At 46.0% G+C, this 22730-nt stretch overlaps 1 long non-coding RNA gene across 1 annotated transcript in view; it reads right to left on the reverse strand.

Annotated features, from left to right (window-relative positions):
* LOC147035143 (uncharacterized) overlaps positions 1-21032 on the reverse strand; it is a 51051-nt gene extending 30019 nt beyond the window's left edge. The window contains exons 1-2 of the long non-coding RNA XR_015061354.1: positions 20831-21032; positions 16982-17135 (exon numbers count right to left, since the gene is read on the reverse strand). This is a non-coding gene — a long non-coding RNA (uncharacterized LOC147035143). The remainder of the gene's footprint in view (positions 1-16981; positions 17136-20830) is intronic.
* Positions 21033-22730: the final 1698 nt, after the last annotated feature.

Below are 22730 nucleotides of genomic sequence, written 5' to 3' on the forward strand. Positions count from 1 at the left end.
ATCTTCAAAGATTGTGAAGTCATTGACAATGACTCAGTGGCATTCTGGTTAGAGCATCCGCTCTAGTTCAGGGTCCTCAACGGTTCGAATTCAGGCCGAATCATACTAAAGACTTTAAAAATGCTACGTGCTGATTCCTTCCTGGACAAACGGCATTTAAAAGGACTGAACACAGGCAAACAACACTAAGTGGCAACCATTGTACAGGCTTCATGGGCCTAATAGCTTCCTCCTGTGTTGAATTTCCTTGTAAGGGAACTCACATTATATTCATGTTGCAGACATGTATGCTGTTGAAGGTTCTCCTTTGTCCAAAGCCTGCGATTGTTTGTAAAAAGCTCAACTGTACAAGGGCTACCTCACCTCCGCCTTGCCTTGAGCTACCTCTTGCATCATAAGTGGCCATAGAAGTCTTGGTAACACCCTACAATGGGAACACTACAACTTTAATTTATTTACGAGCTCACTTCTGTGAGCTCACTTCTGGTCGGGTTGTCGGCGACTAAACCGTCTCCCCCACCAGGTTTTCTGGTGAGGAGGGTGTTTGGATATGGACACCCAGCAGGATTAAAAACAAAACCTGTCAAAGGGCGGAGGAGCTCCTTGTGAGCCAACGGCCATCCATATCTAGTGCCCAACTGTGTCTGCGGACGTCCTCCTGCAGTTGGGTTACTTCTTATTAGGAGGTTGGTGGCAGGATTTGCACTCCGGCCACCGTAAAACCCTTCATTCCGCAAAACGCAAAAACGCAAAAAAATCTGAAAACCCACCCCGTGGGAGTACCTCCTGTGCAGCTTCCCTTCGCAGGGCAGCTCACCGGATGACGGGATTGGGGCAAAGCCTTCGGGACCCCCAATCTTTTATAGGAGGGAAACCACGGGGTAACATCCCTGGGTCAGATTGCGGGAGAGTGTGTCGGAGTGGTGCTGAGGTGTCGTCCACCAGACGGCGGTATCCTTGGGTTAACCTGAGGCGGTCCCTTCGGGTGGGTGCCTGGAATGTCCTATCCCTAAGAGAGGATGATCACCTGTCTCTGTTATCATCTGAGCTCAAGCGTTTGGACATTGGGATTGCAGCTCTCTCTGAGGTTCGGAGACCGGATTGCGGCGAGATAATGGTGGGTGGTTACACCTACTATTGGTCTGGTCGCTCTGATGGTTACCATACCCAAGGAGTTGCTGTAGCTGTGTCCAATAAGCTGACTCCAATGATAATTGAGGTAACACCGGTCAACGAGCGTATTATGAGATTAAGGATTCGTCACTCCTTAGGTGTCATTTCCCTGGTCTCTGTTTATGCTCCGACTGAGGCGAGTGATCTCACCGTGAAGGATGCATTCTACGCCACACTCGAGTCTGTGGTTGATCAGTGCCCCAGACGAGATACACTTCTAGTCTTGGGGGATTTCAATGCATCGACTGGAACTGATAGGGACGGTTATGAGGTGTGTGTTGGTCCCCATGGCTCAGGAACTATGAACCAGAATGGCACTAAGTTCCTTGACTTTGCAAGAAGTCATGGACTTAGGGTGGCTGGTTCATGGTTTCAGCGCCCACAAGCTCATCGCTGGACTTGGTATTCCAACGCTGGCGGTGTGGCAAAGGAGATTGACCATGTCCTCATTGACGGTCGTTGGAGGATGATCCAGAACTGCAGGGTCTACCGGAGTGCTCAGTTCCTCAATACTGACCACAGGCTTGTTGTAGCAACTCTAAAGCTGCACCTTAAATCCTGGAGAATGGTACCATCCCAGCCGAGGCTGGATGTTGCCAAGCTCAGGGATGAGAGAGTAGCTAAGGAGTTTGCGAACAGGCTGAGTGGACACTTGGGGGGTCTGGGTGCTTTGGGGGGTCCTGAAGAGTTGTGGAGCGCCTTCAAGACCACCGTCCTTGATGTTGCCGGTGGATGCCTTGGAGCTCACCGCAGGGCAAAGAAGAATTTTGTCTCTCAAGGGACACTGGATACCATTGACCAGAGTCGCAGGGCCAGGCTGAATGGCAGAGCTGAGCTGTTCAGGGAGCTGAGGCGTAAAACTGTACGTGCACTGAGGGTGGACAAGGAGGCCTATGTGCGAGGAATCTGTGAGGGGGTAGAGCATCACCTGTGGACAGGTGATTCTCGTCCCGCTTACAGGGGAATTTGCGCATTACGTTCATCCAAGCCCATCCCTCGGAGCACTACAGTTCGAGCAGAGAGTGGTAGGCTCTTGACAGAGGAGTCTGAAGTGAAGGCCCGCTGGGCCGGTTACTTTGAGCGGTTGTATCAGGCTGATCCCCCAACTGTCGAGTTGGACGTCAAGGGTGTTACAATCCCTGTTGCTGACCCTCGAATCAACTGTGGTCCACCTACGCTTGTGGAAACACGGGCTGCGGTGAACCAGTTGAAACGGGGCAAAGCTCCAGGGATCTGTGGCATCCATGCCGAACTTCTCAAGGCTGGTGGAAATGCTGCACTCGTGTCGTTGCATGCAGTTTTGTGCTCTGCCTGGAACACAGGCATCATCCCAACTGACTGGAAGAGTGGCCTTGTTGTCCCTCTCTGGAAAGGGAAGGGTGATCGCCAAGACTGCAACAACTACCGAGGGGTGACGCTGCTCTCGGTGCCGGGCAAGGTCTTTGCTCGGATAATTCTCGATAGGGTTCGCCACCATCTGCTTGAGCACCAGCGTCCAGAGCAGTCAGGCTTTACACCAAAGAGGTCAACGATTGACCGTATCCTTGCTCTTCGTGTCCTCGCCGAACGCAGACGAGAGTTTCGGCAGGGGCTGCTTGCAGCCTATGTTGATCTCTGTAAAGCGTTCGATTCAGTGAATCGGGATGTCCTCTGGAGGATTCTTGGTCTTCGTGGGGTGCCACCAAAACTGATCGATCTGATGTCTGAACTCTACTCTGGTACCGAGAGTGCTGTGAAGTGTGGTGGTACCATCTCTGACTTATTTCCAGTTGTTACTGGAGTTCGTCAGGGATGTGTACTTGCCCCCACACTTTTCAGCACTTGTATGGACTGGATTCTAGGGAGGATGTCGGAGAGATCAAGTTGCGGTGCGTCATTTGGGAATGTCAAGATCTCGGACCTTGACTTTGCAGATGATGCAGTCATCTTTGCGGAGACTTTAGACATCCTCTTGGGGGCCCTCGAGGTGCTGAATGAGGAGTCGGAGCCGTTGGGATTACGGGTTTCTTGGGTCAAAACTAAGATCCAGGCTTTCGGTGACATCTTGGATGCTGCTGTCCTGTCTGTGTCTGTTTGTGGTGAGGATGTTGAGGTCGTGGAGAGATTCACTTACCTTGGCAGTGATATTCATGGCCGAGTCAGAGGTCAATAGACGTCTGGGTCGGGCCTGGGGAGTCATGGATTCACTGGATCATGGGGTGTGGCGCTGCCGGTACCTGTGCGGGAGGATGAAAGTCCGAGTCTTCAGGTCCTTGGTACTTCCAGTCTTGCTCTATGGGTGCGAGACTTGGACTCTGACCAAGGATCTGAGACGGAGACTTAATTCCTTTGGTACCAGGTCTCTTCGGAGAATCCTTGGCTATCGCTGGTCGGATTTTGTGTCCAACGAGCGGTTGCTGAGAGAGACTCGGATGAGATTTGTTACCTGCATAGTCCGTGAGCGTCAGTTGCGGCTGTATGGACATGTGGCTCGTTTTCCTGACTCTGATCCTGCTCACCAGATTCTCTCAGCGAGGGAGTCTCATGAGTGGAGGAGGCCAGTGGGTCGACCACATGCCTCATGGTTGCAACAGGTTGACCATCATCTCAAGGAGATGGGGATGGGCCTGGCATCTGCCTGGGGGATGGCCAGACGGAGGCCCCTGGAGTACCGGCGGAAAGTGGACGCAGCGACGTGCTGTTCTGGCACATGCTCCCATACCTGACCTGACCTTCTGTGAATGGCTTTCAAATCTTCTTCTGTCAATACACTGGACATCGAACCTCCATTGCCTAACTGACAAAGAAACTTAAGCTAATCTTCCAAAACTCATAACACTCTGCAACTCCTTTACAATTGGAATTATTTCCTCAAGCAGGAAAAATGACTGCTCAGTATGTTTTCCTTTCACCAACTTTTCTTTGGATTAAACTTCATTCTGCACCAATAAGCCCTTTCCTCAAGTTATTCAACAGCATTCGATTTGTAACCACTGACTCTTCCATCAGTGTTAATTATTCCATAAAGGGCTCCAAAGATGACACCAGCAGCTGCTCTCCTGCTCCGATCCTTCTCACTCCTTTACTGACAGCAATTGCTGGACCAATGACCACAGACATTTTCAGAATAAATAAAACTGGTTCACCTAAAATATTATGTGGCACGAAACGGCTCACAGTTTATAAAGGATTCATACGAGGTGATCATTCTGTCATCCTCAGAGTTTATCCACTGCAACCAAGCCCCGTATCTCAGCACCCCCAATCAATCCTATCTCAATTAATTTCTCAAAAAAACTCATAGCAATGCTGACAACTTAATTCTCAATTTATTCTACTTTATCTTATTTTATTGTCTTGTTTTTTTCAGCAATGCACTGAAATCATTTAGCCAACAACCTTGATCTTGATACTGTCACAACAGCTTTTGGAAGCATTTTCTGTGCGAAACCTCATATTCCCTGGACTCCAGAAAGTGTCAGTTGCTTTTGTGCAGAGAGTGTTACACTGTAATAATCAGGGCTATATGTGCCCTTTTTGAATCGCACAAACATTGTGTTTGTTAGTCATACGTTAGTCATTTTGGGGATAGCGGTTTAACCCGGTTGGCCACAGTTGTGTGATGATCTCATATTTTCTATGACTAAGGCATGTGGGATGGTCGAATCGAACCTGAACAGCTCGGTAAAGATGGTGGATAACAACATAATGGTTTGTGCTGCTGGTGAATAATGAGAAAATAATAAATAAAATAAAAAACAAACAAACAAATCATCAATTGGAATTGCAAGTTGATCAATTCCATTCTGGATTTGAAACAAACATTAAGTACACCATGTCGGGTTGCACGTGAACCTGTGAAGTCACCGGTGTTTAGTATGATTAAGCTTGAGGTCTGATTGTTGGACGATTGTAACAACTTGGCTCTTGCACAGTCCAAATATGACAATGGTGTTATTCAAAAGAGCCAGACATTTCTTTTCTCCTGCAGGTGATGGCAATGGCTGGATAATGGGTGGGGTTGGAAGAACAAAATTAGTTATGAGTTTGAAAATAACAAACAAAATGTTGTGCATGGTAACCTGGTCTACATCTCATAACTGGAACATTTGAGATAATATAGTGGGCCTGTTGGTCCATTGAACCAAATTGCCATTGGTCTTCAAGGCCTTGTAGCACATCTGCCTATTGAACTGCTTGAGTATTAGCTTGCATTTCACCAAGCCCAGATGTGATTGGGCCAGAGTGAGGATCATATGTCCATTGTTATTATTGCCAAATGAGACTACTACTATTATTGTTGTTAATATTATTGGTGTTAAGAAAAATATGCTTTGCTACAACATTATCATTATTTTTATATATTTTGGAATTAGACTGCCATGCTATGGTCTAAGGATGTATTAAGCTGTTCTTTCCACTTTAACCTGGAATGCATTAAATACCTGAGAATTCTTATGGGTTATTTGTCGTGAATTAGCATAATCAACTCAGGGGATCATGACAATCATTTTGGTGCATCATGTTCCACATCAGAAGTTCCAGTCAAACTCCACCAAAAATATCACACACACACACACACACACACACACACACACACACACACACACACACACACACACACACACACACACACACACACACACACACACACACACACACACACAGTTGATGTTATTGTCATCGCCACTCAGACACAGCTGGATCAATGACATTTTCATCGGAATGTAGGTCTGCAGTTAAATGCACAAGGATTATTCTTGGATTATTCATACAAACAAGCTTGTATGGCATGACAAGATGTTGTCGTCACTCATTTCCTGCAGACTTTCTTTGGGATGAACTTGGAAGAAAAGTAATAATATCCAGTTTTGTTACGTCCTTGTCTGTGATGAGGTGACAATTAACAGCAAGAGTAAGAATTGCTTTGCAATACATGTCCCCTACTGATGTGATATTTTCTAATTCCAAAAACGGTATTCCTCTGTGAAAAATTAACAAAACGCCCTGAATTTGAACTTGTTCTGTAAAGGCCCTGTCACACCTTGACGATTTAGCCAGCGTATGTCGACGTATGAAAAATTTGTCTAAAACGCTGGCACATGTCGAATATGTTATGGGTAAGTTTTGTATACGTTAAGAGCACGCTGGCATACGTTGTAGTACAATGAACACGTTGACAAATTTTAACATGCTTGAAATTTTTCGACGTATGCCAGCGTATGACTCACACGTTCCGCATACGCTGGCCATAAGTTGTAGGCACGTTACGTGATCGTTGACACACGTTACTTGTAAGTTACTCATAAGTCGAAACACGTTGCGGTAATGTTTAGCGTCAGTGGTCCAGACTCCCTGGTTTGTTTTTTTTCTTTCTTCGGTATGACGGTGATGTTGACACTTCAATTTCTAGTGCGGTTATAATATAATATAATTAATAGGCTGCCACTCAACGATTTAAATCATAACCACACTAGAAATCAGTGTCAACATCACCGTCATGCCGAAGAAAAAAAAAAAAACCAAAAAAAAAAACCAGGGAGTCTGGAACACTGACTCTAAATATTACCTCGACGTGTTTCAACTTATGAGTAACTTACAAGTAGTGTGTGTCGACCTGTGTCAACGATCGCGTAACGTGCCTACAACTTATGCCCAGTGTTTGCGGAACGTGCGTCATACGCTGGAATACGTCAAAAAATTTTCAACATGCTGAAAATTTGTCAACGTACTCGGCGTACTACGACGTATGCCAGCGTGCTCTTAAGGTATACAAAACTGACCCATAACGTATTTGACGTGTGCCAGCGTTTTAGACAAATTTTTCATACGTCGGCATACGCTGGCTAAAACGTCAAGGTGTGATAGCGGCTTGACACTTTGATGTCTAGTGCGGTTATGATTTGAATCGTCGAGCCGCAGCCTTTTAATAGGCTACGCCACGTGATTGTCGGCGATACGCTGCTGCGTGCTATGCATAAGTTAGACTATCGTTGGGCATAGGTTGTGAACGCCGACAACACGCTCAGCATTCGTTGATATAAGTTATCTATATGTTATCGAAACGTTCTCTGTACGTTACTAATACATTATGCGTACGTCCAACTCGTTATGAATACGTCCAAAACTGGGAAAAAAAAACATCAATAGTTCAGCATATGCCACCGTTTTACATACATTTTGATACCTTGCCATACGCTGGCTAAAACGTCAAGGTGTGACAGGGCCTTAATGTATCATTGTAAAGTCATGTACTAAGTTTCAGTTAAATATGTTAAAGGGTATGGCGGAAAAAGTGTAAAAAAAAACAACACAGGTGGGACGGATGGACGGAAGGATGGACAGATGAGAGCAAACTCATAGTCTCCTCCAGTGAAACCAGAAGGGAACTAGCAACCGAGATATGCTCTGTTTGTTTGCACTGCATACAACAATACAGGACCACATGGTACTCATCCAGTCATCACTGTGCACACGCCGTCCATACCAGAACTACATAATCGATACTGCTAGTCTGCTAGTTTGATAACCATATACGGTACCTTCGGTAACATACCCTTGCCTGTTGAATGGCCTTTGTGGATGGTGTTCGTCTCTTTGTTAACGGTGTTCATGTTCACCAGATCAAAGTCTCTCTGTGAACTGTGTTCATGTTCACCATATCAAAGAAGTCCATTTTGTTAAACAGGAGTTTTGTGGAAGACAATTTTAGAATGCATAGCAGTTATTTTACAATTAATAACAGAAACGACGATGATAATTATTTTTTTATGACAATTGATTAGTAAGTTGAAAGGGTGGGGGCAAACGTGTTGTCACCCGAACAGTATGTCAGGTCGAGTGTACCTGTCTCCTCTCTACCCAATATTAGAATGGCTTTAAGTACACTGTCTTTTCAATTTGCAGTATCAAAATAATGGCTCATCAGTCCTTCATGAACATATGTTTGTGCTCGTTACTTCGTTTCATTAGTTCTCAACTATATTTGAAAGCCAACTTCCTGGTGTATGTCAGCTTTTTAAGGTCAGCTTTTTTTTTAAGGCACTTCACGCTGAGATATTACAATCATCATCAATTTTTAAGCCATTTGATGAGTTTTAATCCACTTAAATAAGTTTTTTGGCACCCGGATGATAGCTGCTACTTGAGTATGCCAGTAGCTTTGATTCACACATAGCCTAAGGTGCTTTCAGATAATGTGATGGATTCTGGAGTTTTATTGGGATTTCTACTCGATCGAGACCTATACGCACTTTGTTTCGGTTCTGCTGCAGTTTTTTTTCTACAAATGTTAAATTAGCCTCACCCAATTCCTAAGAGGGTATTGTTGTGTGTGTGTGTGTGTGTGTGTGTGTGTGTGTGTGTGTGTGTGTGTGTGTGTGTGTGTGTGTGTGTGTGTGTGTGTGTGTGTGTGTGTGTGTGTGTGTGTGTGTGTGTAACAGTGTGTAGACCCACCTTATTAATATACCGACCTACTTTAATAAGTTGTCAATTCTCAAGAAAACACAGGGCTCTTCATATTGTCACTTTTACATTTCTTTAAAATGTAGTTGCATTTCAAATTAGAACGGCCACTCGGTAGAGTGCATACCCCCACCAAACTAATTAGTTTACGTTTTGTAACCCACTGATAGGCCAGATCTGGTTTCAGACCTGAACTAAAATTTAATCTGCTTGTTCTTGTCACCTCACCAACTCATCCACCAAGTTTCATCTTAAACCATCAAAAACTTTCAGAAATCATGCTGTAGGTGGTTTTTTGCCCTCTCTCTCAAAGGTGAAAAATCACTTTAAAATTTCTCAGATCCAGATCCAGATTTGGATTTTCACCAAAATCAAATCAATTCTTCCTTGGTACATACCCAAACTGCCCACCAAGTTTCGTCTGAATCCATTCAAAACTTTTCAGAAACCCTGCTTTATGTCAATTTTGGCCCTATCTCTCAAAGGTGAAAAATCACTTTAAAATTCTCGGATTCGGATCCGGATTCAGATTGTCACCAAAATTTAAACATTTCGTCCTTGTCACATACCCAAGCTCTCCCCCAAATTTCGTCCGAAAACTTTTTGAGATATTTTGTTCACAAACAGACAGACAGGGGTGAAAACAATCTCCGTGCACCTTCGGTGGCAGAGATAAAAAACAGAAATGTTAATAACTACTCTGATAGTAGAGTGCCGAAAATGAAGTTGTACAGGTGTTCTTTGTAAGACGAAGAGGCTGCTGATATGCCAGTAATACTGTTTGTAAGGTACCATGACTATATCCTTTTCACCTTTCTTTGAACATCCTGGAAAGTTATTTGGAATAGACATGTAAAAAACAACGTCGCTATGCCAGTATTACCTTAAATGTGATCGATTAGATGGCTCTTGAGATGAGAACAATAATGGGAGAATTATTTTGGAAAGGTTTTATTTCTGGAAAATTTTGCATTGCTGCTGCCTACGAATTATGAAATGTCGCCAGTTGTAAAAACGTGGCCGAAACAGCTGGCGACGACCGGATGAGGCAACAATTTGCGTGCCATCCCTTGCATGGACGTTAAAATGGGCCTTCTCTCTGCCAGAATTAGTTGGTGGACGTTAAAGATGCTTCCATGTCCTTTGGTAAGAGTAGGCGAGCGATCACCGGTACGCTGAACATATTCCAAAGTTCTACCCTGACTTATATTAGTGCTGTGAAGGCAATGGCAAACTACCCAGCATAACCCATACCAACAAACTGCTTCGGTAGCACCAATGCTCTGTAAATGAGCATGTATGGTACAGCTCATCATATTGCTTAGGCAGATGTGTCAAAATATGTCCCACAAATGAAAACCCCAAGTAGCCGTGTACAATTCCCAAGCAGGATTGCATAAGTTTTGAAACTATTCAAACGTAGACAGGTTGATCTTTACGGTCTTTTTGCAAGATGGTTGACATAGTAGTTAAGTAAAACAGACCAAGTCTTGAATAATGTGATCGATTTTTCCCACTAGGTGTTAATAAAGGTGTGCTAACCGGCGTGTAAACCAAAGGAATGCTGACGTTTCGGGTGATAACCCTTCGTTGGAGTGTTTGCTCGAACCGTCATTCCACAAAGAAGGGTTAACACCCGAAACGTAAGCGTTACTTTGCCTCCCACGCCGGTTACAACACCTTTGTCAGCATTCGGTTGATAAAACGTATCGTTCGAATTGTCCACCAACGGAGAACGACAATCACGTTCACAAATTCGAGAACTCCCTTGAATTATGTTTTTACCTTCAACAACCGAAGGGGGATCGAGGTTATGTTTTCACCCGTCTGTCTGTCTGTGTGCAAGATCTCTCAAAAAAAAGTATGGGCTGATTCGGACGAACCTTGGTGGACAACTTGGGTGTGTGACAAGGCCGAACTGATTAGATTTTGCTGAAGATCCAATTCCAAATAAAATAATTTTTAAGGCGTTTTTCACAATTAAGAGATAGGGCTAAAATGACGTATAGCACGAATATCTCAAAAAGTTATGGACAGATTCAGATGAAACTTGGTGGATGAGTTGTTTTGGTGACAAGTACAGGCCGATTAGATTTTAGTTCAGGTCCGAGTCCAGATCCTGATACAAAACGTAAACTAATCAGCCTGGCAGAGGTATGCGCTGTACAGGATGGTCGTTCGAGTAGTGTATGGGTGTTAACATGTTCACCATAAACCCTCCAACATTTAGCTCGTGCATAAGCCTTGAGATCTGTCTGAACCACAGAGATTAGGAAGCATTTTGTCCAGAGAAAGACTGAGCCTAAAAAGTACAAATGACAGCATCGACTAAAGCTGAAATGTTTTCGAATGGCACTGGCTCACAAAAGCTCACATGACAATGCACACATGAAGCAATGTAACAATACCTCATATTAAAACGTGCTAAGGTTCCAGCATTCAAAAACAAAACCGCAAATCGACATTGGTAGGAAACACAAATGCAAAGGGAAAACAAAACTTTCGATCAAATGAAAACATTCAAACCATACCAGGAGTTAACAATTTAAAATGAAATAAATTATTAGGCAATGTGTAATGGTGGTCAGCAATTAAACAAAAGAAGAATATTTTCTTCTTTCACCCCATCAGGTGTAAATGAACAACAGCCGTTTCAGTTTTATGTCTTCCGAGGCATGAAACAATGGCATTCAGCTTTTTTCGTTTGCATTACATGACTGTGCAGTAGCATCAGTGGATGGGGGGAGGGGGAGCTGGTGGTTAAGGAGGGCAGGATGCCGCTGATGCAACGTCCCCTATAGGTCATGGCAGGAATTTGGAACTTGGCCATGGTGCTGACACCTTTTTGCGAATTACATTGTGGGTATCTTTGATGTCCACCAACTAGTCTTGTCAGAAGGGATGCCCAGTTTAACGTCTATCCGAGGGACGGCACACGCATTGATGCCTCGCCCTGCCTGCGAGACACGAGGATGGCAGTTAGCAGTTGGGCCGAGATTTAAACCCAGGCTAGATGGTTCAGCGAGATGAAGTCCATTCTTGCAACCCATCATTTATGCTACTTTACATACAGTGATCTTGAGGTTAATGGTCGAGAATGCACATCAACCAAATGCAGGACAAGACATGAACAGACATCGGTGGACTTTTGCATGAACTGCAAGGATATTAGTGGACAATGAACAAACCAGAGCAAATGGAATTTCAACCTGTGTTGCCAATATCATAAGACATGGGCTCCCAAGGAAATACTAAACCGTTCAATCGAAACAAATCACAGTCTTCAAGAAATTTCATTGACAGTGAGATAATATTGCAAGATAAAAAAACAGCTCGAAAAAGGCAATGATGAAAGGGTAAAGAAAAGGTTTTATAAATAAAAAAGATAAATCTAGAGCCTTCTGTGAACACAGCATATGCAAATACATTTAGGTATCATACATGGGATATGTTGGATAATTTTAAAGCTTGCATTGCTCTGCCTGATTGTGGTAACAAGCATTCCCACATGTACAGAGCAGCCGATGCACCCCTTCCTCTCTGCGTTCTATGCAATGTGCACTTCCCACAGGTAGTGAGCTTTGCATAACAAGGCTGGGCACAGTGCCAAGTGCTCAAGCATTCCAGTCATGGTAGGCTGTCTGGCTTTGGAACTGCACCATGGCGGGCCGAAGTGAAAGCAATGAATTTTGTGGCGCGCCGATGGCGGAGACTCACTGCCGAGGGACAGCGGGGGGTGATAGAAGCAGCAGAAGCTGTAGGCTTACGGCAAGATGGTGTGGTGGAGGGGGCAAACGGGAGATGAGCTGGCACCCACGCAGACGATGGCAAGCACATCTCAACTCAAGTGATGGTAGACATGCTTCCAGCCCTATCCAGACAGCTTCTAATCCAGCATCTCAGATTGTTATGTCCTAGGAAAATGGCTCGGGATACCACAATGCACCAGCGCCTGCATCTGTGAGTCCAAAGTGCTTGACAGCCAATTACCATGCACCGCCATACATTATCCAAATGATTTATTGTGTTACATTCTAGTTGTCTATTTTGCTCGGTTCCTCAATAGCCTTTTCTCCTTTGCCTTTCTTTGGCATCGTCATGTCAGTAACCTGAAGCGACCTCAAAATGTCACCAAAAATGAGCATTTTACTGTAACCATTGGAGATCAGCTCATCTCATTTGAATAAGCACTTAATCAACTTATATTTATCTGGAATTAACTCATTAGCTGAACACTTAGCAATGCAGATCCAAGAGGCAAAGCACTCGGAAAATCGTGGAGAGAGCTTTTTTGTTCGACGAAAGTGAATATGGACATAGGTTTTCAAAGAGATGTGCAGTTGAAGATTTGGAAAGGGCCTTTTAGCCCCTTGGTTGCAGTCCATTATGAATGAGTAGAAACAGCAGGCACTTTGAGGATCCCACTCCTGACACCATTCTAGCTCTCACTTCACCAATAATGATGCATAAAGATTCCTGTTTCCAGAGCCGGTTTGTCTCGTCGTGAGAGAATTTGGGATCCTTGCAGAATTTATTTTACCCTTTTCTGCCAGACAGGAGATTTAAGCTGCATTATTGATGCGAATGTTATATTTTCTTTTTCCAGATTTCATGGATTAAATACATATTTGTCTTACCTGCATTTGCCTGATCATTAAAATTTAAATGGCCATCTTGTTTGTAGACAATAGTGCTTCTCCATGATCTCAGTACATTGCATACCACAGTGTTTGAATCGGTTATGGTCATTACATCTCGATGCATGAAGAATAGTGAAAGAAGATTCTGTGGTATCATGCAAAAAAAATTAGGTTCTGAAGGATCTCTGATGAAAACCCACTGTTGCCTAAAACCTCAAAACAATTGAGGTGGGAATGGATATTGTGGTCATTTAGGTGAACTGGATCCCAAGGAATTTGAGATTTTGTTTAAAAAAAAAAATACTTTGAGGCAAATGTAATTGGGTGGTCCGACAGGATGGTGCAGAGGATATACTTATGTTCTTCATTGAGTAGATACTCAAGGCTGGTAGGATAGCCTGGAAGTATGTGTGATCGCCTCTAAGATATCTCGCCTTTGTTTGAATCTCAACCCAAATATAAATGATCACCCTGGTGTTTCACAGGTAGGGAGATACATCAATGTGTGTGCCTTACCTCAGATGGACCTTAAACTGAGTGTCCCATCTGCTGGCATGAGTTGGATGCTTACAATCCACAGTGTCCTTCACAAAGAGTAAGAGAGGTATTGCCGGCACCCTGCAAAATCATGCACCTTCAGTCGAGTATCCTGCATAAGAATGACGACCCATCCAGGGTTGTTAAACAGGGCCAGATTAAGGTCTTCGTAGGCCAAGGCCCTTGAGATTTCGTAGGCCAAATTCAAGAGTGACCAAAACAATGATTTTGAACATTAAATTTAATCGGAACAGACTGCGGTAAATGGCGATTTGTCCGACTTTCAAAATTACAAGTGCCTGTAAAATCCAATTTGGCTTCGAAATTGAGAAACGAACGATACAGAAAACAAAATTCTGAGGAATGTATGTATATTCAATTTCCACCCTGCTGAAACACCTTCTTTCGTGCCTTTTGGTTGGCAAACGACGCGATCACTTTGGAGAAATCGATTTGCTTCATCAGCTCAGATTCAACACAAAGTAGAGCGAGCGTGGACACGCGCACCTTCCCCACGGTCGACCGAAGACAATTTTTCACGCGCTTTAGTGTGCTGAAGGAGCGCTCACCCTCGCAGCTCATAGCAAACATCGAACAATATATTCAGAGGGCAACAAAAATATTGGGGAATGTCTGTGTCAAATTGTTGTGAATAATGTACTTGCGCATGTCCAATGCATCGATGAACTTGGAGTATTTCGAGAAACGTTCTATTTCCTGAACTATGTCCATTTCAACGTCAGCAGGGTACGCTGAAACCAGTTTCTCTGCTCTGCGAGAGAGTGTATCATGGTCGAGGCTGTTGGCCGTGGGGATGAATCCAAACAGATCCGTGATTTTCTGATAGCTCTCTCTTCTCCTCTGGATTTCTGTCAGAAGGTGATCGAGTATGGAGAAGTACGTCTCAACTCTGCACTTCTTCCTGCCAGATTTTGGGGTTTCTTCCTCCTCGTCATTTTCATCGAAGGCCTTCTTTCGCCTCTTGACCCGACGATCATCATCAGCGTAAATGATGGACTCAACCATCTTTTTGGCACGGTCCTGAAATGCATCAAATCTTTCATCATTTCGAAGCGACTCTATGTATTCATAGAGGGCATCATAATGCTGCTTAACCGCTCTGACATCTATTCCAGGTTGTTGGAGACATCTGTTTACTCGATCAATGTGGCCAAATAGATCAGACCAGACAGCGCACATGATTGCTGTTTTGGTCAGTTCCATCTTCTCAGCCAATGCTTTGGCTTCCAGTCTCACTGACGGAGTGTCTTTAGGGCTCTCGGCTATCTTCATTAGCGCCTTCTTTATGTCCTTGTAGCTTGTGCAAAACGCTTTACAAGCGTCCACGCGAGCTGACCACCTCGTATCAGACTCAGACAAACATTTGAGTTTGATGGCGCGTTCATCGAGTGACTTATTTAAAATGGCCCATCTTTGGGGAGATGCTGACATAAAGTTACACACGGCTTGAATAAGTCCAAAGTATTCGATGGCTTCCAAGCAACTCTCTGCGGCAGCGACTCCTACCAGGTTCAAACTGTGCACAGCACATGGTACCCACTGAGCAAAATGGATTAATTTTACAGACTCTTGCTTGTATGCCTGAATAGACACCGGACATTTTGCTTGCATTGTCGTATGACTGCCCTCGACAATCCATGAGATCAATCCCATTGGCTTCCAGTACCTCTTGCATTTTTCCAAACAGATATTCACCATCGTGATGCTCAATGACGACATACTGTAGAAACCTTTCGACGGCGCTACCATCTTGCATCACATATCAAAATATTACTGTCAACTGATCGATATGCGAAACGTCTGGCGTCGAATTGATGGAAACACCATAATATTTAGCATCTTTTATTTCTTGCACGATGGTAGATTTCACTTTTTCGGCCAGTAGTAGGATAAACTCGTCGCATATTGTTGATGACAGGTACGATAGATACACTTCCTTTTCCCTTGTTCCTATACACATCAAGATGCTGGGCGAGAAATGGATCGAATTTTGAGACTAGTTCAAGACAACCAAGATAGTTTCCATTGTTAGCACAACCCAGCTGCTCGGTCGTGCCCCGGAATGGAAGCCCTCTTTCTGTGAGCAACGATATTACAGCGACAATTCGCTTCAGGACATTAGTCCAGTAAGCTTCCTCGTGGAGGTACCGCTGTTCAAATGATGTGTGAATCCTGTTTGTCACCTTCATTTCGAGTGACTTTTTGATTGCGAGAATATGGGCAGTCCCACGCTCGTGCGACGCGAGACGTGCAGAGGCATTCTTCCAATCATTGAATCCGATTCGAAAATTACTGTGATGGCTTTCGTGATCATCGCCGTTGGGACATAGGAGTTTGCACACGTAGCAGTAAAGTTTACCATTTGATGGAGAAAACAGCATCCAGTCCCTGTTCACCGTTTCCCCGTTCGTGAGTTTCTGCTGAAAGTGTTCGCGCCGAAAATACCGTGTTTTATCTGGATACACTCGGGCCGTATACGAAAAATCTGCATTCCTATCTTGGCAGGGAGGATTCTGGATGAAATTATCCATGAGTTCTGTGGAAAGAGTCCATTCAGCATGATCAGGATTGAAACTACGAGCCGCAGCACTGGCTGCAGGTGTTCCAATGCTTCTCTCGTTGCTCAATGTGACGGTATTGGTATCATCAGCTTTCGAAATGTGATGCAGTGCGAGATTACTTGATCCCTCGACATTGACATCAGAAGACTCTGCATGCGCACATTCCGTTTGCTCATCTCGACTCTGGTGAGGTAAAAAAAATTTCAACATGGATCCAGACAGTCTTTGTGTTTCTGTTTCACGCCTCTTCCTATGGTGTACGAGGTGCAGCGGAACACGAGAAGCAAGAGTGTTAGCATCAACTCCGCTTTATTGTGCGTCCGGATGTACATTCCTGCCACCCATAGCGGGCGAGTCATGATATACGAAAACCCAATCACGTGATACAGCACACTCCTCCCCTCGTAAAATGACAAGTCAAATGATGAAAGGACAATCATAACATGACCAACCGAAACCAATCAACACTCATAATGCTCCAAGTACCACGTGCCGCTTCCACACCTCCCCACCATCAGTCCGCACCATGCAATTCGCCGGCCCCAGTACCACAGAGACCACAGCCGGCACCCATTTGGAACCGTGGAAATAATTGCGCACCATTACCCGCTGTCCCACATCGAAACCGTGCAGCAGCGTCGGACGCGACACCGTCCCACTCCCCGACCCTCCAGGTCGCAGCAAATCCAGTCTGGACCACAATGCCCGTCCATAGAGACGAATGGCAGGCGAATCACCCGTGACAGGATGAATCGCATTCCTGTAATGGAGCAAAAAGACATCAACCACTGTCTGCACAGGTGCAACACCCCCCCCTGCGCAAAGCCCGTTTCAACATCTTAACAAACGACTCAGCCTGCCCATTCGTCTCAGGATGATACGGTGCGGACCTTAGATGTCGAATACCATTTTGACGCATAAACTCATCAAATACACCTGCGATGAACTGCGGACCGTTATCAGAGACCAGGATCTCCGGTAATCCTTTATTAGCAAAGATCGTCGGCAGTTTCTCTACTGTAATGTTTGCTGATGTATGCTGCATTACTACAACCTCCAGCCATTTTGAGAATGCATCGATCACAATCAAAAACATTTTGCCATTAACCGGCCCCGCAAAATCGACATGGACCCTCTGCCAGGCTCTGTCTGGGGTCGGCCATAGCCCCGAGGTTCGACGCGGGTTATCAGCATCTGTTTGACACGTGGTGCAACGCTTAACCAACTGCTCAATGTCTTTGTCCAACCCCGGCCACCACAACAGGCTATGAGCAAGACTCTTGGTCTTCACGACGCCAAGGTGACTGACATGCAGTTCTTCCAAACACCACTGCCTGAACTTCGGTGGAATCACCGTCCTCATTCCCCACATAACGCACCGTTGGACCAACGACAGCTCCGATGCGTGCGACGTGAAAGGTTGAAATGCCGGTGTCGAAGGTAGATTGCTCCAATTCCCCGTAGAAATCGCCTGGACGACACGGGCGAGCACCGGATCACGAGCCGATTCCACCGCGACCTGTCTGGCCGTGATCGGCCCGCTTTGGACCTGGCCCAGCGCGAACACATCGAACCGGTCGGCTGACTCAGACGCAGCTGGACCCTCCGCACACGGCAAGCGTGAGAGCCTGTCGCAGTTAGCATGCTTCTCGGTTCTTCGGAACTGAATATCATAATTGTAAGCAGCAAGAAACAGACACGACTGCTGTATTCGCGCGGCCGCTACCACCGGTACCCCGCGTTCAGGTGTCAGGATGAATTGAAGCGGTTTTTGATCCGTCTGCAAAGTGAAATGCCGCCCCAGCAGGTATTGATGAAACCTCCGCACACCCCAGACGAGGCTGAGAGCCTCGCGCTCGATCTGGGCATATTCCCGCTCTGCTGCGGACAGGGTCCGGGATGCAAAACAAACAGGCCGCTCGGAACCATCATCCATCCTGTGGGAGAGCACTGCCCTGATGCCATATGCAGAGCTGTCACATGCCAATAAGAGCGGAGGCGCAGGCTCGTAGTGCACGAGGACCATATCCTCTGTGAGCAGCCGCTTGCTTTGGTCGAACGATGCCTGGTGTGCAGGCCCCCAAGCCCAGCGCTCGTCCTTCCTGAGCAACCGTGTTAACAGTGCAAGTTGTGAGCTGAGCCCACGCACGAACCTTTGGTAATACTGGGCCATACCAATGAACGAGCGCAGCTGCGTCTTGGCGCGAGGCGGTGGCATGTGTTGAATCGCCTCCACCTTCCGAGGACCTTTCAACAGCCCCTCCGGCATGATGATGTGCCCGAGGTATTCCAAGCGCTGCTTGAAGAACGCGCACTTGTCCCTGTTCAAGCGCAAGCCGCACGCTTCTAGCTTTGTCAGCACTTGGGCAATGTTCGCAAGGTGCTCGTCCGCCGTTTTCCCCGCAATAATCACATCGTCCAGGTAGGTCTAAGCGGGCAGGACAATGCAAACCTGATCCATGGCTTTCTGCCACAAGGCTGGGGCCGAAGCAATCCCAAAACAGAGTCGGGTATATCGATAGAGCCCTTGACACGTGTTGATTGTCAAAAGCTCGCTACTCCCGGGATCCATCGCCAGGTGAAAATATGCATCACGCAGGTCTAGCTTTGTGAAGTATTGACTCCCCGCCAATCGCGCATATATTTGATCAATTGACGGCAGTGGATATTGCTCCACGCTGAGTCCCGGGTTAACCGTGGATTTGAAGTCCCCGCACAATCGGACGTCTCCATTCCGTTTCAGCACCGTGACAACCGGGGTGGCCCAATCTGAGTACGACACCCATTCGATCACTCCACAGGCCTCCAGCCTATCCAGTTCACCCTTGACCTTGTCCCGCAGGGCAGACGGCACCGGTCGTGGTTTACAAAAACGAGGAACCACCCCCTCCTTCAGGAAGAGCTTTGCCTCCATGCCCTTGAGTTTCCCAAGGTCATCGCAAAACAAACCTTGATGTCTTTGAAGAATCTTCTCCAACTGATCCTCCCACCGGCTCGGCACGGGTTGCACAAGGTGAACTGCGGCCCAGTCTAGCCTGATGCGGGACAGCCAGTCTCGGCCGAGGAGAGACGGTCCCCTCCCCCGTACAACGTACAACGGAAGCGTGGCGACCTGGCCTTGGTACCGCAGAGACACGTCTGCCATCCCGACTGGCGTTATCTTCTCGCGGGTGTACGTGAACAGCGTGAGGTTTGACCTGATAAGCTTCAGGCCGTTGAGTCTACGCGCGGTCTGATCGCCGATGATCGACACAGCCGCTCCCGTATCGACCTGAAACGTGATCGGCATTTTGTTCACTTCGATTTCCATCATCATCGGGCGCGCCGCCTCCGGGCCAATTGAAAACAGGCCCATCAACGGCCGCCGGTTCCGCCCCGGGCCACCTCGCACATCGCCGTCCATGACCTTAATGGTGGCCGGCGCCCCACGGCACACACGCTTCAGATGACCCACCTTGTGACAATTTAAACACACGGTGCCTTTATACGGGCACGCACGGCGCAGGTGTTGACCTCCGCATCCCAAACACGTCCGCGGGGTCACCTCGCCGCACGTGCTGCCGCGCGGTGACGTCCGACCCGCACCGAAGGTCGTGGGCGCGTCCCGGGGTGCTCGCGACCCCGCGTGGCCGGTGATGGCCCGAACATCCTCGCGAGTCTGCTCGATCGCTGTAGCCGTGCTGACAGCCGAGTCGAATGTAATGGCTTCACCCTTCAGCCGTAGAACCGCCGAAACCATCTTCGCATGTTGTAAACCAGCAATAAAACGATCTCTGAGCCGAGCTGGACGCTCCCCCGCCGTGAACTTGCAGGCCACGGAAGAATGCTTAATCCGCGCCACGAAATCAGCAACGCGCTCCTCTGCCCCTTTCGAGAGGCGATCGAACTGGTATCGAGCGAGCTGTAATGACTTCTCCGGCGCCATGTGTGCTTTCATCTTCTCCACAACGTCCCGAAACGACAGCCCGTCATCACGGGGCTTGTCCGGCGCCACCAAATCACTCAGCAGTCGATAATGCTCTGTCAAAAGTGATTGCTTCTCAATTCTCAACAATTCGAAGTCGTCTCCGACGAAAACGGGCACAAGTCCGTTTTCAACCATCCTCGTCAGCCAACTATGGTGTACGAGGTGCAGCGGAACACGAGAAGCAAGAGTGTTAGCATCACACTCTTGATGCTCGCCCGTTTATACATTTATCGTTTTTAAAAGACTAGTCTAATAATATTGTTTATAAAGCATTGCAGTGAAGTCTGATCCAAATAATTTTAAAGCAATATATGTATTTGTATATTGTAATCAGTAAAAAATAGTGTGGTAGATAAACGTTAACATTTTCACGCTCACGCTCACACCGGGGGTACTGCTATAGCTTTCTGGTCTTGAACAGGCGAGCTAACAACGACAAATAAGAGAAAAACGAAGAACTGCAAGCGTCAGGATGCTCGATAACTCACAGGAAAGTAAGAGGAGGCCAGGATGTTCACACTCAGCGCGAACGCTGCTCCACCAATCAGCCAGACGATAGCGGCGACGCCTGTGATTGGCTGATTGTGATCACGTGGTTCCATGCTCGCTGTCGACGATCGCTGTCTGGCAGCGTGCCAGCCGTCTTCCCTCACGGTGTGTGCAGCCTTCTTGCACATGTCCAGTCACATAATTAAGACTGAAAAAGAAAAGGAAAATTTTTTTTTAAAAACCTCCTCGGTAATTTTCGGAGGCCAAGGCCCGGGCCTCACGGGCCTAGTGGTTAATCCGGCCCTGGTTGTAACAACTAGCCAATGAAACTGCCTCGACAGCATTATGTGTGGAATGGCACGAGGAGGATAAGCAAATAAACAAACAGCATATGATTGGTTCGACCAACAGGATGTTCTTCACGAAGAAGCTGCTTTAACCTGCCAGGATAGCTTAGAAGTATGCACACTCACCTTTGAGCTGCCTATCTTGAGTTTGAATCTCCAACCAGGTATAAATTGTTACCCTGGTGTTTCACATGCAGGGTGATTCGTCAATATCTGCGCTATCCATTTGGAACAAGTTCTGGTTGGTGGTGGACATGAAATATCCCATCGTGTCTTTTGTGTAGAGTAGACGAGTTATCACTGGTACCCTGAACTCGACAAATTACTGCCTGAATCATCTTCAGTTGAACAAATCACCTTCAGCCAAACTACAGGCCTGGTTCAACAGTTCATGACAAACCTGAACCAAAACTTTCTCCAGCCAATCCAACAAGAGGGTCAAATAATAATTGGGGCTATTGAAGTTTTGTAGTAGTAGTAGTAGTAGTAGTAGTAGTAGTAGTAGTAGTAGTAGTAGTAGTAGTAGTAGTAGTAGTAGTAGTAGTAGTACTAATAATACTACTTTTGTTGGAAAGCTTGAGAGGCTTGCGCTCAGGGTGCAGGAAAGCTCAGACAGACATAAGTTTCCTTTTTAATGTCGCTCGACTTCCTCATCTCTGCAAGTTCATGGTTAGAACTGAGTGCAGTTGGACAAGGTGGAGCATTTAAAAGTAAAAGCACTACCAAGACAGATAATGAGGGAGGGAGACAAGCACAAGGAATTATTTAATTAATTGTTCAACTCTTTAGAAGTTCTTGACCCACTCGATCAAGAGAGGGACTGATAGTTCAGTTTAAGGCCCTTCCAATAATTACACATTCTTCACGAGGCAAATCTGCACAAGTGGTCAAATAAATTTACTCTTCCAGCTCCAACACATGGCACGTAAATATTCACGAAGTTAATAACATCTTCAAACAGCATTTTCACGTGTAACAAATGACAAAAACTGACCTCGTTGAAAACAACTACAAAGTGACAATCAATAATTAACTCTTTTTTTGTTGACAAATTGTTTTATTCCCTCTGCCCACCGAAGGTAGAAGGAGGTTATGTTTTCACCCCTGTCTGTTTGTTACTTGCGAAAATCGAAGATTTTTCAAGTATATTGGTTGGTTGTGTTCGTTATTCTATTTGCCTAATTGTTTGATACTTGCAAAATCGAAGATTTTTCAACTATATTAGTCAGTTTCCCTGGGAAACCACCCCTCTTGTCTCATGCCTCCTTGCTGTGAGTTGTGTGTTAGCTCTCATACGAGCCTCGACCAAGGTATACAAAAAAAAAAAAAAAAAAAAAAAAAAAAAAAGTCAGTCAATTTTGTAATTACTCGGCGAAAATGATTTTTTGCCAAGTGTGTTGGTCTGCAGTGTTTGTCTGCCTGTCTGTCTCTGTTTGTCACACGATTTCTGGCCACAGTTTTCAAGCAATCGTTCTGAAATGTTTTATGTGAGTAGGTGACCAGCCAAGGACAGCAACGCTTAATTTTGGTGAAGATCCGAATCCGGATCTGG

The sequence above is a fragment of the Eptatretus burgeri genome, chromosome 1 (assembly GCF_056783735.1).
Source record: "Eptatretus burgeri isolate ZD-2024b chromosome 1, Ebu_testis_v1, whole genome shotgun sequence".
Taxonomy (NCBI): domain Eukaryota; kingdom Metazoa; phylum Chordata; class Myxini; order Myxiniformes; family Myxinidae; genus Eptatretus; species Eptatretus burgeri.